The sequence below is a fragment of the Cervus canadensis genome, chromosome 6, assembly GCF_019320065.1.
Source record: "Cervus canadensis isolate Bull #8, Minnesota chromosome 6, ASM1932006v1, whole genome shotgun sequence".
In the NCBI taxonomy this organism is placed as follows: Eukaryota; Metazoa; Chordata; class Mammalia; order Artiodactyla; family Cervidae; genus Cervus; species Cervus canadensis.
This window is the reverse complement of record NC_057391.1, coordinates 28,229,388-28,243,178: the sequence shown is the minus strand read 5'-3', so window position 1 is coordinate 28,243,178 and position 13,791 is coordinate 28,229,388. Positions and strand designations below refer to the sequence as shown.

The 13,791-nt window shown below is 35.5% G+C and overlaps 1 protein-coding gene across 1 annotated transcript in view; it reads left to right on the top strand.

Annotated features, from left to right (window-relative positions):
- DPH6 (diphthamine biosynthesis 6) overlaps positions 1 to 13,791 on the top strand; it is a 206,008-nt gene that overhangs the window by 60,118 nt on the left and 132,099 nt on the right. The window lies entirely within an intron of this gene.

Below are 13,791 nucleotides of genomic sequence, written 5' to 3'. Positions count from 1 at the left end.
AGTCTTCTTTTAGCCTTGGGTGTTCTTTAAGTTCAGGTGCCCCTTCTGCATGAAGAACATTCACTTCAGGTCTTACAAAACAAGTTTTTGATTTTTGTTCTTGTCCAAAAGTTTATTGATTACATATTTAAACTGTTCACAATTCAAACCTTTCTCCTGTCATCAGGGCATTTACTGCTACACAAACACCTCATGATGTCCATGCTAATTCCTTTCCTAAGGAGAACCTATGATCTCTTTTCTGTTATGCATGGTTACCGAGTTGATTATGATATATTTAAATTTCCATCTGGTATTTTCTTTAATCGAACACTAGAGCTTATACATTTTCAGTTGTTGTTGTTCGGTTGCTCAGTCATGTCCAACTCTTTACGACCCCATGGACTGCAGCATGTCAGGCTTCCTTGTCCTTTGCTCTCTCCTGGAGTTTGCTCAAACTCATGTCCATTGAGCAGATGATGCCATCCAACCATCTCATCCTCTGTCGCCCGCTTCTCCTCTTTCGCTCAGTCCTTCTCAGCATCTGTGTCTTTTCTAGTGAGTTGGCTTTTTGCATTAGGTAGCCCTAGTATTGAAACTTCAGCTTCAGCATCAGTCCATCCAGTGAATATTCAGGTTTGATTTCCTTTAGGATTGACTGATTTGATTTCCATGCTGTCCAAGGGACCCTCAAGAATCTTCTCCAGCACCTCAGTTCTTTGGCACTCAACTCTCACACCCATGCATGACTACTGGAAAAACCATAGTTTTGACTATATGGACCTTTGTCAGCAAAGTGATGTCTCTACTTTTTAATATGCTGTCTAGGTTTGCATAGCTTTTCTTCAAAGGAGCAAATTGTCTTTTAATTTTTAGCTGCATTTTCAGTAGTTTTGTCTAATTGTTTACCAACAATGGTTTATTGCTTTCTGCTGCTTTTTAAAAGTAATCATTATTAGGTTTTTAATTCAGAAAAAATATTTAAAAACATCTTGTAATCTTGTACCCAGATAACTTATGCTAATATTTGAAAAAATAGTGCATTATTAGACTAATAAAATTGCACATGAAAGTATATAACTTGTCTTCCATCCCCACAAAGCAAAACATTTAATAGATTTTATATATTGTACCAGGAAAAATTATTTTTATATTTAATGTTTTCTTGTGTAAACAGAAAGGATCTTATTCTATGTACACTATGATATGAACATAAGAAAGATATAGGCCCTTTTCTTGTAGAAGTTTGGTGAGTATGTTTTGGTTGTAATTCTAATTACTATTAATTAATATGTGTCATATTCTTTTTATGATGTATTAGCTGGATCTCTTTTAAGCTAGAAAAAATATGTTAGAAACAGAAGGGAACCTCATGAAACTAGAGCAAAGGATTCAAGTACTTTCAAAACTTATCTATTACTTCTGCTTCTCTTTAAGCATCCACTCTGTTTTCTCTAAAAAGATAGGTTTTCTCAGATCCCCAGATTATGTAGTAGAAAACATGGATGCTCATAGTTTTCAAGGTTATAGCTCTTATTTTTAAGAATCTGTCTTAGCCTGATTTTAAAATCTGTTAGTTTCAATTTCAGATTTCTGAGGAGACTGTTGCCCAGCTTGGAATACCCACTTTAGACCAATTAATTATTGCCTTAGGGACCAAATCATTTTGTGAAAAATAGTTGTGGTTACCACATGAGTGATGGGTGGACATTTTCCTCAAAAGAGATGCTAGACAGACAACAAAATATGTATTTACTGTATTCACTGAAATGACCAGGTGCTAGGTGATTTTTATAGCTTTCTATAGCTTTCTGTCCACAAAGTTGCAGTATCAGTCTTGTATTTTTAGGAAATTTAGAAAAATTCAAAGTCTCATTATTTCTGAATTAAATGTCTATGGCCCTCAAGGCCAGATTTCTAAATGCCATTTGCCTGATTATAATTTCCTTTCCTCATCATTTTTATCTCTTTCATAACCCATAGAACTTTATTTTCCATAATTTATAGTTTGTTCCTTTTTTGTTCCTTTCAAACTAATATTTAACTACTTTAACTAGTGATTAGTGTTCTGCTAAACTCCAAAACCATTTGGGGAGGGATAGTGGGTACTAGGAAGGGCTCTGGACTCACAAGCAGAGGTCTGGGTATGAGTTGTGAATTTCTCTCCTACTTGTCATATTATTGTAATCTAAAAACAGCAATACTATAAGCTGTCGATTTCATTACAGGCTAGTTGTGAGAAGGGTCAGACAAAATAATATATATGAAATTGCTTCATAAATTCAGAAATATTCTACCCAAACAGTTATTGGACATTTGATTTTGACAGAGGGAAAGAAAAGGAAATCTTGCCCCACCAACTGATCGAGACTGATGAAGACATGTGTTTTGTGAGAAGAACAAAAGAGAGTTGAAAACGACAGCTGGCTACATTTATGATTTGTATAAATGAGAAATTACATTAGCTATTAAAGATTGCTTACATCTAAGAATAACCCATGCTGATCTTTGGAGCAGAGAGTGAACCATAGAATAAACTTGTCTTTGTAATGACCTGATCATGTAATGGGGTTAACAAAGGAGATCAAGACCATTTAGTTATTTTGACATAATAACATATCCTGACACGCAGATTGTATAATAATGATTTAAACATTATTAAGACAACACATATCAATACAAAAAATCTTAATCCCCTTCTCCAAGAATTCCTTATGCTGAACTTCTGATGTGTTCCCCATGTGCTGTTCAATCCCCAGTCTCCCCCCTACACCCATGGAGCTTTTTGGCTCTACTAGTTACTAGCTATATGACCTTGGACAGCTTATCTAACTCCATGTGCCTTAGTTTTTTCATCTGAAGATATAGTAATACCTACTACAAAGGATTGTTGTGAAAACTAAATTACACTAATAGATGTTAAATGTTTAGAACAGTGTCTAGTTTGGAGAAGGGCATGGCAACCCACTCCAGTATTCTTGGCTGGAGAGCCCCATGGACAGAGGAGCCAGGTGGGCTACAGTCTATAGCATTGCAAAGTCAGACATGACTGAAGTGATTTAGCATGCATGCTGGTGTTTGAGAAGTAGTCAAAAAATGTTAAATTAGTCATTTTACTGTTTTTTCACTTAATGACATTTTCATTATTTTGCTACTTTGTAGAAACTTCTGTGCTCAGTCGCTCAATTGTGTCCAGCTCTTTGTGACCCAGTGGACTATAGCCCTCCAGGCTCCTCTGTCCATGGGATTTCAGGCAGGAATACTGGAGTGGGTTGTCATTTCCTCCTCCAGGAGATCTTACTGATCTAGGGATCAAACCACGTATCCTGTGTCTCCTGCCCTGCAGGCAGATTCTTTACCTGCTGAGCCATCAGGGAAGCCACAGAAACATCTGAAATTTTGTTAAACATAAGAAACATTTACTTGAATTTAGTTTCTGAAAATGATACTTTCTCTTCTTGAACTTTTTATTAGGTAAAATTTCAAACATACACAAAAGTACAAGGAATATATAACTAACCCAATTACCCATCTCCTATTGGGTTTGGCAGCCTCTAAGATCATCCTTAATGATCTTTGTTTTCTGGTGTTCCTGACCCTTTGTAATCTTCTCCTTTTGCATGTAGCCTGGACCTAGTGACTTACTTTTACCAACAGAATACAGCAAAAGTGATAGGATGTTACTCCAAGAGGAGGTTACAAAGAGACTGTTATTTTATGTCCTTCCTTTCCTGCTCTCCTGCTCATTCACTCTGAGAGAATGTTGGCTGCGGTGTCTGAGCTGCCCCATGAAGGTTCACTTCAGTTCAGTCGCTCAGTCATGTCCGACTTTGCGACCCCGTGAATCGCAGCACGCCAGGCCTCCCTGTCCATCACCAACTCCGGGAGATTACCCAAACTCATGTCCATCGAGTCAGTGATGCCATCCAGCCTCTGTCGTCCCTTTCTCCTTCTGCCCCCAATCCCTCCCAGCATCAGGGTCTTTTCCAATGAGTCAGCTCTTCTCATGAGGTGGCCAAAGTATTGGAGTTTCAGCTTCAGCATCAGTCCTTCCAGTGAACACCCAGGACTGAGCCTGGTAGGCTGCGGTCCATGGGGTCACTAAGAGTCGGACACGACTGAGCGCCTTCACTTTCACTTTTCACTTTCATGCATTGGAGAAGGAAATGGCAACCCACTCCAGTGTTCTTGCCTGGAGAATTCCAAGGACAGGGGAGCCTGGTGGGCTGACGTCTATGGGGTCGCACAGGGTCGGACACGACTGAAGTGACTTAGCAGCAGCAGCAGCTCTCTCTCTTTTTTTTTTTTTTGCAGCAGAAGTGATATTCTTTATTTCTTTTTTTTTAGTTGGAGGCTAATTACTTCAACAGATCACCAGCCCAGGTGGGATGCATGAGACAAGTGCTCGGGCCTGGTGCACTGGGAAGACCCAGAGGAATCGGGTGGAGAGGGAGGTGGGAGGGGGAATCGGGATGGGGAATACGTGTAACTCTATGGCTGATTCATATCAATGTATGACAAAACCCACTGAAATGTTGTGCAGCAGCTCTCTCTTATGTCCTATCCACATAGGCTTACTATTGTCAGGAATGTGTAGCTTGGACCGTCTCTGGTGTATCTTACATATATGTGTGTAGAATTTACTAATTTGTTCTTGCTGCTTCATTTTCTGGGTCTCACTGTTAAATATCTGGCTGGTCTAAAGGTCCATTGCTTAATCCAACCAGGGTTGTAACCTCAGGCCATGAGTCACTGGTCTTCTCACTTCATTTGTCAGGGAGATCAGTTACGGAGAATGCTACTGGGTGTGGCATTGTTAGTAACAACTGACATTGAGAGACAATGAGACATTTTTCCATTTCTCATTCCAAATCGAGTCAGCCTCCTCTAGCAATAAAACTGCTGTTTTTCACAGCTTCCCCTGCCTTGATATGAGAGCCGCTCCAGGCAAGAATGCCACAGACTCCCAAAGTTCAGTAGTTTTTCATGTATAACCACTTCTTAATTTAGTATATACCTTTGATCAATTTCCAGAGCCCTGAGATAGTTGTTTCTGACAGTTTGTCAAGAAACTGTTTATGGACAGGATTTGCTGGTAGTAAAATCACCATGCCTTATTTTCTCTTTTTGAAACTTGTTGTTGTTGTTGTTGTTGTTTTCCTTTTCCAAAATTTTAAACATTTAGAAAGAAGGTAAAGTAATATAAAGTAATAAATATGCTGGTACCTAGTAGAGACTTCAACAACAATTAAACCATAACCTATCTTGTTTCATGTATACACCCACTTACCTCCCTCCATTATTATTTTAAAGCAAACACCTGATATCATGTATCATTCACAGATATTTTAACATCTATCTCTAAGAGATAAGATTTTCTTTTTAAGTATAATGGTATACCATAATCACAGATTAAAATAATTCATAGTAATTTCTTAACTTATTGTACATACCAGTCAGTGTTCAAATTCTCAATTGTTTCATAATGTCTTACATTGTCTGTTTTGTTTTGTTTAAATCAGGATCCAAGTAAGTTTTACGGATTGTAATTGGCTGGCATATCTTTTAAGTCCCTTGTACATAATCTAAGTTTTGTCTCTCTTTAAACTTCTTCATTGAATAAACTAGGTCACTTGTCCAGTAGGGTTTACCACAGACTGACAAAAACCCCACAGTGTAGTGAAGTATATTTCTTTGTTCTCTAATTTCCTCCCAATTCATCATTGAATCTAAAGCTTTGCTGTCTCGTTTGATAGCTGTGAGATACATGTCATTAAATAAATTTAAATTTTAATTAATTAAAGCTAAGTAAAATTTAAAATTACTACCTCAGTGTCAGTAGCCACATTTCAGATGCTCAGTAGCCACAGGTGGGTCATAGTCTCCATATTGGATGGTACAGATAGAACATTTCCATCACTGCTGGAAGCTCAATGGAAATCACTAATCTAGAAGTTTCATTAAATTCAGGTTTGAATTTTCTTTTTAAGACTACTTCACAAATTATTTTATGTTCTTCCAATAGGAGGCATAACATCTAATTCTCATTTTTATGATGTTAGCAGCTGCCAATGATAGTTTCGTAGATTTATTATTTAAAAGGAGGTTGCAAAATGGTGATATTAATGATTCTACTAAAAAAAAAAAGGTTCTATTGTTCGTGCTTCATTCATTAGTTGGAACAGTCTATTGAAAAGAGACTTCTCTTCACCTTTATTTGGTTACTTAGCAGCTACCTAAGGCGTCTCTGGTGGTTCAGTGGTAAAGTATCCGCCTCCAGTGCAGGGGACGCAAGAGACTCAGGCTTGATCGCTGGATCAAGACGATCCCCTCGACTAGAAAATGGCAACCTGCTCCAGTGTTCTTGCCTGGAAAATTCCATGGACAAAGGAGCCTGGTGGGCTACAGTCCACGGGTTACAAAGAGTCGGACATGACTGTGTGACTGAGCACACATGGCAGCTGCCCAGTAGTATATAAGAAAGACAGGACAAATTGTTAACTCTTAACTTACTTGAAAATAATATTTTCTTAAAGATAATACCCAACCTAAATATAAGGTGATTTAATTTCTCTTGTTAAATTATTTTAATGGAATTCTTAGGTTAAATATTAGCATCCTATATATAAAATATTATAATGCTTGTTTGAAACATTTTATTTAAGAATAAAAACATAAAACTATTACAGGTTTTACAGGCATTCTGTGCAAAGCCCCACAGTTGTGTGTGACACTTTTGTGATTGGTGTTGGATAGAAGCTTACATAGCTTTTAGACTTAATTTGTTGTGGTTGTTCACTGTCACCTCATCACTGCAAAATAATTTTTGTGTATTAAGTTTTGGGAAACTTGTTTATATCAAATTCAGTTTTGACATGACATAAATATAAGTCATCCTCAGATCTGTAATGGAGGTCATCCTTATATATAGGATTTCCTGAAGGAAATGTCTACAGGCAAATGCTGTGTAAGTATTTGAGCTTTTCAAGTAAAGAAACCACAAAATTCATATGTATTTCACAGAGAAAAGCATCTACCTAATCTTATCATTTCTTTAGCTAATATTATTATGAAGTTTTTTGATTGACTTGAACTCATCTCAGAAGCAAAATTGGATTGTTACTATAATTTTTTTAATTCAAGATTAATTTTTATTTTGCTTTCATAAAAGTTAATGTGTCATATTTATATCTTACATATTTACCTCAAGTTTATATCAATAATCACACATCCAAATAAATTTTATTATTAGAGTAATTTTTTAAAGAGTAACATTTTCACTGTTCAGGAAAATACATTTGAAAGTATAGAAAATAGTATTTAGGACAGTAATAAATGCATTATTTTAATAAATGACATTATTATAATTTTCCTTGCAGTTAACTTTTTGAGGATGAACCCAGTGTTATAATTATAGTCTCAGCTAAAACTTTGGATAATTTTCTTTTCAATTAGAATTTTTAATACATATGAATCATTACGCTTTTTATTTAAACAAGCTGTTAAGTAATACTCTTGTGTGGATTTGAAGTTGTGGAGCATTCAGAAGGACAGTGTTGTGACCGTTAAAGTGAGACATCCAGAGGTCAGGGAACATGCATCAATAAACTGTAATATGAGAGGAAACCAAAAAGACCTGGGAATTGCTGGAAGCTGCTAAACTAAGTCACCTCTTGGTGACTGGTTTGAATTTCATCCTGTAACCCTAAGATAATTTTTCAGCTGCTCTGTGGTGAACTTCAAAATGTGTAGACATCTTGGAGAAGCTTTAACCTGGTTATAACCAATGTTAGTCCTTGATGGATGCCCATCATCCATGTGTTTCCTGAAAGGTATATATTGCTGCATGTAGCAGTTAGGAAAGCAGAACCATTTCCTCTGCACTTCAGGTAATTCTTGACAAAAACAGTGATTTCAGAGGGTCTGTATTAAGCTTTTTTAATGTATTGAGAAATACATTTTATTTCTGTTACATTGATCCTCTATCCATATTGTATATAATATTGGGCCTCTGATACTTAGCAGCTTATATTTGTGTAGAATCAGCTCAGTTCTCATCCTGTCAATGGTCTACTTAACTGAAAAGTTGAATTTGATGAAAAGAATATGAGAATCTTGTTGATGTTGATTATATTATCTGATCATAGTAGAATAGAGATGATGGAATATTAATTTGAAATTTTCCTTGTCAGAGGGTTTGGGACTCTTGCTCTGATTTATAAATGGATTTTTCATAACGACTGCCTATTATGTCTTTCGAAGATAATTTTCCATTCTTTTCAGATTTAGTTTCTTCTTGCATTTGTTACTGATATATCCGTTTATAAGATAGCCCTCTTCTCTAGTTAAAGCAATCTTAATTAGGAATCTGAGAATGCTTTGAAAATCATAATATGCTCTGAAAGTTTAAAGGTTTGCCATAATTGTAGGAGCTTTTAAATTCTCTTATTAATAATCAGGCCCTGATGATATGTATTATTTTAATTGGTAATATTGCAAATGACTGTTGGTGCTCGTTGTTACAGGTTAAAAATTGTCTGATTTTTTTTTTCCACTAAGACACTGGGGAAGCCCCCCTCCTTAATTAATTTAGGATCTTGCTGTAGTTTAATATACCTTAGATTTTTAAAAAATTGGTGAAATGATATCATTTTAATGAATTGTGTGAATGAATGATCTGGAATTCATATACACCTTCCCTTAACCATTAAATATTTGGTCTACTTGGTGTAATTCAAGTTTCCTAGAAGTAGTATTGATGATAATAAGCACTTTTTCAATAAAATCTCTCAGAATCTAGTTTTAAGAATTCCATTTCCCTAATCCACTGCATATTTTTACTACCTTTATGTGGTTTTGTTTATATTTAAAAGTTTGCACACATGTTTTTGTGTGTGTGTGTGTGTGTGTGTGTGTGTGTGTGTGTCTGTATAGATAAAATACCCCTGGTCTTTTCTCTAAATTTTTTTTTTTTCTTAAAAAATTTAGAGGTAATTCGAATGTTGACTATAACATTTCTTCCCAGACAGACATTGTTACAATGGTAAGCAGTTCTGTTTACTTATAGGCTTATCAGTAACCTTTACACATAATGTGATATTGTCTGAATGTCTTATTTTGTTCAGCTTTCCCTGGCACTGATGAAGCCTGAGGCTGCTATTGCTTTCAGTTACTGATAATTTTTTATCTGACTAACTGACACATTTAGTTGAAATCAGACGCAGCCCTTGGGCTGGGCATGGATTTAATTTAAAAAGTATCAAAGGTTTGCTCTGTGTGCTATTTAATCACCATGTTTATCAGGCAAAGAGAAATTACGGGAAGGACCATAGGGAGAGGGTTATCTTAAGGAGCAGTAGCTTGGGAAATTGATGATAGCTACAAGGTAATTTACTGCTAACTTTTACATTCATTAATACAACATTTCCCGCTAATAATTACAGTGCATGTAATATACTAATTAAATTGAAAGCATTATCACTAATTTTCTTTTTGCTGAACCCTAAGATGGCTAGATAAGAAGTGAGAATGTGAAATTGAAGAAAACCCATGTAGTCACACACTAATTTAAACAATTGGTTAGTTGGCCAGTTAAAACATTTTGGATATAGACAGTGAAACTACTATGGATGTTCAGAAAACTCATTTTAGGCTGTGACAAGAAAATGAAATTTCTAAATGAATGAAATCATTATGTACTGTAAGTTTATAAAATATTGCACTGGTCTAACCTGTAAAAGTAATACATTACCAGGAACTAAATGCATCACTACCATCCATGTGTATGATGGCACTACTCTAATGAATGAATATGCTGGATTGATGGAATACCCTAATGGTATTGAGCTTTTGCAGTTCCTTTGTTTGTTATATAGCTCTTAACACTTCATAAAATGATTCATTTTTTTACTTGGAAAAATATTACATAATATATAACAAAGTACAGTAACTCCATGTTAATATTTGAGAAAATTTACCCCCCACCTAAATATCCCTTAACAAAACAAAACAAAAAAACTAAAAAAAGATTTAAAATTTTATGTAATTCAGACAATAAATGTTATACTTGGATATATAGTTGTTGTATAATTGTACATTTTAATCTAACAGTAAGCCTCCAGGGTTTTTCCCCACTTTCATTAATGATATGCATAGGGTATAATAAAAATGAAAATAGCCTAATCCTTTCAGCTTGTATGAAAAATAAAACCTATAGGTAAGAAGTCTTTGTAGATATAATATTGTGCTACCTCTAAATGTTTTTTGTCACAAATCTCAAATGTATTTGTTTTTGTTTGGTTTGGTTTGGTTTGGTTTTTGAGAGTCTCATGTTGTGATTGTTTTTATTACAGAAAAGTTTAGAAGTGTTGTTTCCATAGAATGAAAATGTTATAAAAAATGAAAAGCTTTGTTAACTCTAAATCTGCATAGTCTTTTGCTACCTATATTTCCTAGATTATTTTTCTTAACATTTAATATTAACTATTCTATAGTGAATACTCTGAAGGCTAAATAATGTATCAGGATTTCTCTATAATATACATTGTTACTAGTAAGTGGAACTCAATCTAAAGTCAGTCTCTCTTGTACCTGGTCAATCACAGGACCTTGTTTTAAAGAAGTTTCACCTCTAAGTAATACCTTAGGGAAGAACTTGACGACTTTATAATTACAGAGCTTTGTTTAATTTTTATTTTATGTTGGGATATGGTTAATTTACAGTGTTGTGTTGGTTTCAAGTTTACAGCAGAGTGATTGTTATGCATGTACATATATCCATTCTTTTTCAGATCTTTTCCCATATGTTATTACAGAATATAGAATAGAGTTTCCTGTGCTATACAGTAGGTCCTTGTTCATTATCTATTTTATAGGTAGTACTGTGTATATATTAATTTCAAACTCCTAATTTATCCCTCCCTCCACATTTCACCTTTGATAACCATAGATTTGTTTTCAAAGTCTGTGAAGTCTGTCTCTGTTCTGTAAGTTCATTTGTATCATTTTAGATTCCACATATAAGTTATATCATATGATATTTGTCTTCCTCTGACTTACTTCACTTAATATAATAATTTCTAGGTCTATCCATGTTGCTGCAGATGCCACTATTTCTTTCTTTTTATGGCTGAGTAATATACCATTATATATATTTACCTCATCTCCTTTATTCATTCATCTGTCAATGGACATTTAGTCTGCTTCCATGTCTTGGCTATTGAAAATAGTGCTTCAGTGAAAAATGAGATGCATTTATCTTTTTGAATTATGGTTTTCTCTTTAATAAATGCTCAGGAGTGGGATTCTTGGGTCATATGGTATTGGGTTGGGCAAAAAGTTTGCTAGTGTTTTTCTGTAAGACGTTAGAGCTTGTAAAAGCTAAACAAGCCTTTTGGGCAACACAGTAGTTCTGGTTTTAGTTTTTTTAAGGATCCTTCATACTGTTCTCTATAGTGGTTGTGCTAATTTATATTCCCACCAACAGTGTAGGAGGGTTCCCTTTTCTCCACATCACCTCCAGCTCTTTATTTTTGGTAGACTTCTTGATGATGGCCATTCTGACTTGTGTGAGGTGATACCTCATTGTAGTTGTGATTTGCATTTCCCTAATAATTAGCCATGTTGAGCATCTTCTTATGTTCCTCTTGGCCATTTCTATGACTTCTTTGGAGAAATGTCTAAGTTTCTTGCCCAGTTTTTGATTGGGTTGTTGTTCTTTTTTTTTTTTTTTAAATTTGGCTGCATGAGCTGTTTGTATATTTTGGAGATTAATTCCTTGTTGACCATTTCCTTTGCAAATATTTTCTCCCATTCTGTGAGTTGTCTTTTCATTTTGTTTATGATTTCCTTTCCTGTGCAAAAGCTTTTAAGTTTAGTTAGGTCTCATTTGTTTATTTTTATTGTCATTACTCTAGGAGGTTATTCCAAAAAGCTATCAGTGTGATTTATTTCAAAAAGTGTTCTGCCTGTTTTCCACTAAGTTTTATAGTATCTGGTCTTACCTTTAGGTCTTTAACCCATTTTGCACTTACTTTTGTGTATGGTATTAGAGAATGTTCTAATTTCACTCTTTTACATGTAGCTGCCCAGTTTTCTCAACAACACTTCTTGAATACAATCTTTGCTTCATTATATATTCTGGAATCCTTTGTCATAGATTAATTGACCAAAGTGGATTTATTTCTAGACTTTCTATCCTATTTCATTGATCTATATTTGTTTTTGTTCCAGGGCAATGCTATTTTGATCACTGTAACTTCTAGTGTAGCTTGAAGTCAGGATGCCTGGTTCTTTCAGCTCCATTTTTCTTTCTTAGGACTGCTTTGCCTATTTGGGGTCTTTGGGGTTTGGTAAAAATGTTTAAATTTTCAAAATTTTTTTCATTTAGTTCTGTAAAAAATGCCATTGGTAATTTGATAGAGATTGAATGGAATTTGTATATTGCCTTGGGTAGTATAGTCTTTTTGACAGTATTGAGTGTTCCAGTGCAAGAACATAATATATCTTTCCATCTGTGTGTGTCATCTTTGATTTCTTTCCTGAGCATCTTGTATTCAGAGTACAAGTTTTTTGCCTGTTTAGATAAGTTTATTCCTACATGTTTTATTCTTTTTGATGTGATAGTGAATGGGTTTCTTTCCTTTAATTCAGTTTTTCTTCTGTACCTTGAATACAGTGTTCAGTTCAGTCAATCTGATGTGTTCGACTCTTTGTGACAACATAGACTGCAGCATGCCAGGCGTCCCTGTCCATCGCTGATGCCCAAGGTCTGCTCACACCCGTGTCCATCAAGTCGGTGATGCCATCCAACCACCACATCCGCTGTGGTCCCTTCTCCTCCTGCCTCCAATCTTCCCCAGCATCAGAGTTTTTTCCAGTAAGTCAGTTCTTCGCACCAGGTGGCCAAAGTAGTGGAGGTTCAGCTTCAGCATCAGTCCTTCCAATGAATATTTAGGACTGATTTCCTTTAGGATTGACTGGTTGGATCTCCTTGCAGTCCAAGGGACTCTCAAGAGTCTTCTCCAACACCACAGGTCAAAAGCATCAATTCTTCAGTGCTCAGCTTTCTTTATAGTCCAACTTTCAATATCCAAACATGACTACTTGAAAAACCATAGCTTTGACTAGATGGACCTTTGTTGGCAAAGTGATGTCTCTGCTTTTTAATATGCTGTCAAGGTTGGTCATGCTTTTCTTCCAAGAAGCAAGCACCTTTTAATTTCATGGCTGCAGTCACCATCTGCAGTGATTTTGGAGCCCCCAAAATAAAGTCTCTCACTGTTTCCATTGTTTTCCCATCTATTTGCCATGAAGTGATGGGACCAGATGCATTGATCTTAGTCTTTTGAATGTTTGAGTTTTAAGCCAGCTTTTAACTCTCCTCTTTCACCTTCATCAAGATACTCTTCAGTTCCTCTTCGCTTTCTGTCATAAGGGTGGTGTCATCTGCATATCTGAGGTTATTGATATTTCTCCTCAAAATCTTGTTTCCAGCTTGTACTTCATCCAGTCCAACATTTCTCATGATGTACTCTGCATATAAGTTAAATAAACAGGGTGACAATATATAGCGTTGATGTACTCATTTCCCAATTTGGAACTAGTTTATTATTCTTTGTTCAGTTGCTTCTTGACAGACAAACAGGTTTTGTAGGAGGCAGGTAAGGTGGTCTGGTATTCCCATCTCTTTCAGAATTTTCTACAGTTTGTTGTGATCCACACAGTCAAAGGCTTTGGCATACTCAATGAAGCAAAAGTAGATGTTTTTCTAGAACTCTCTAGCTTTTTCTATGATCCAATGGTTGTTGGCAA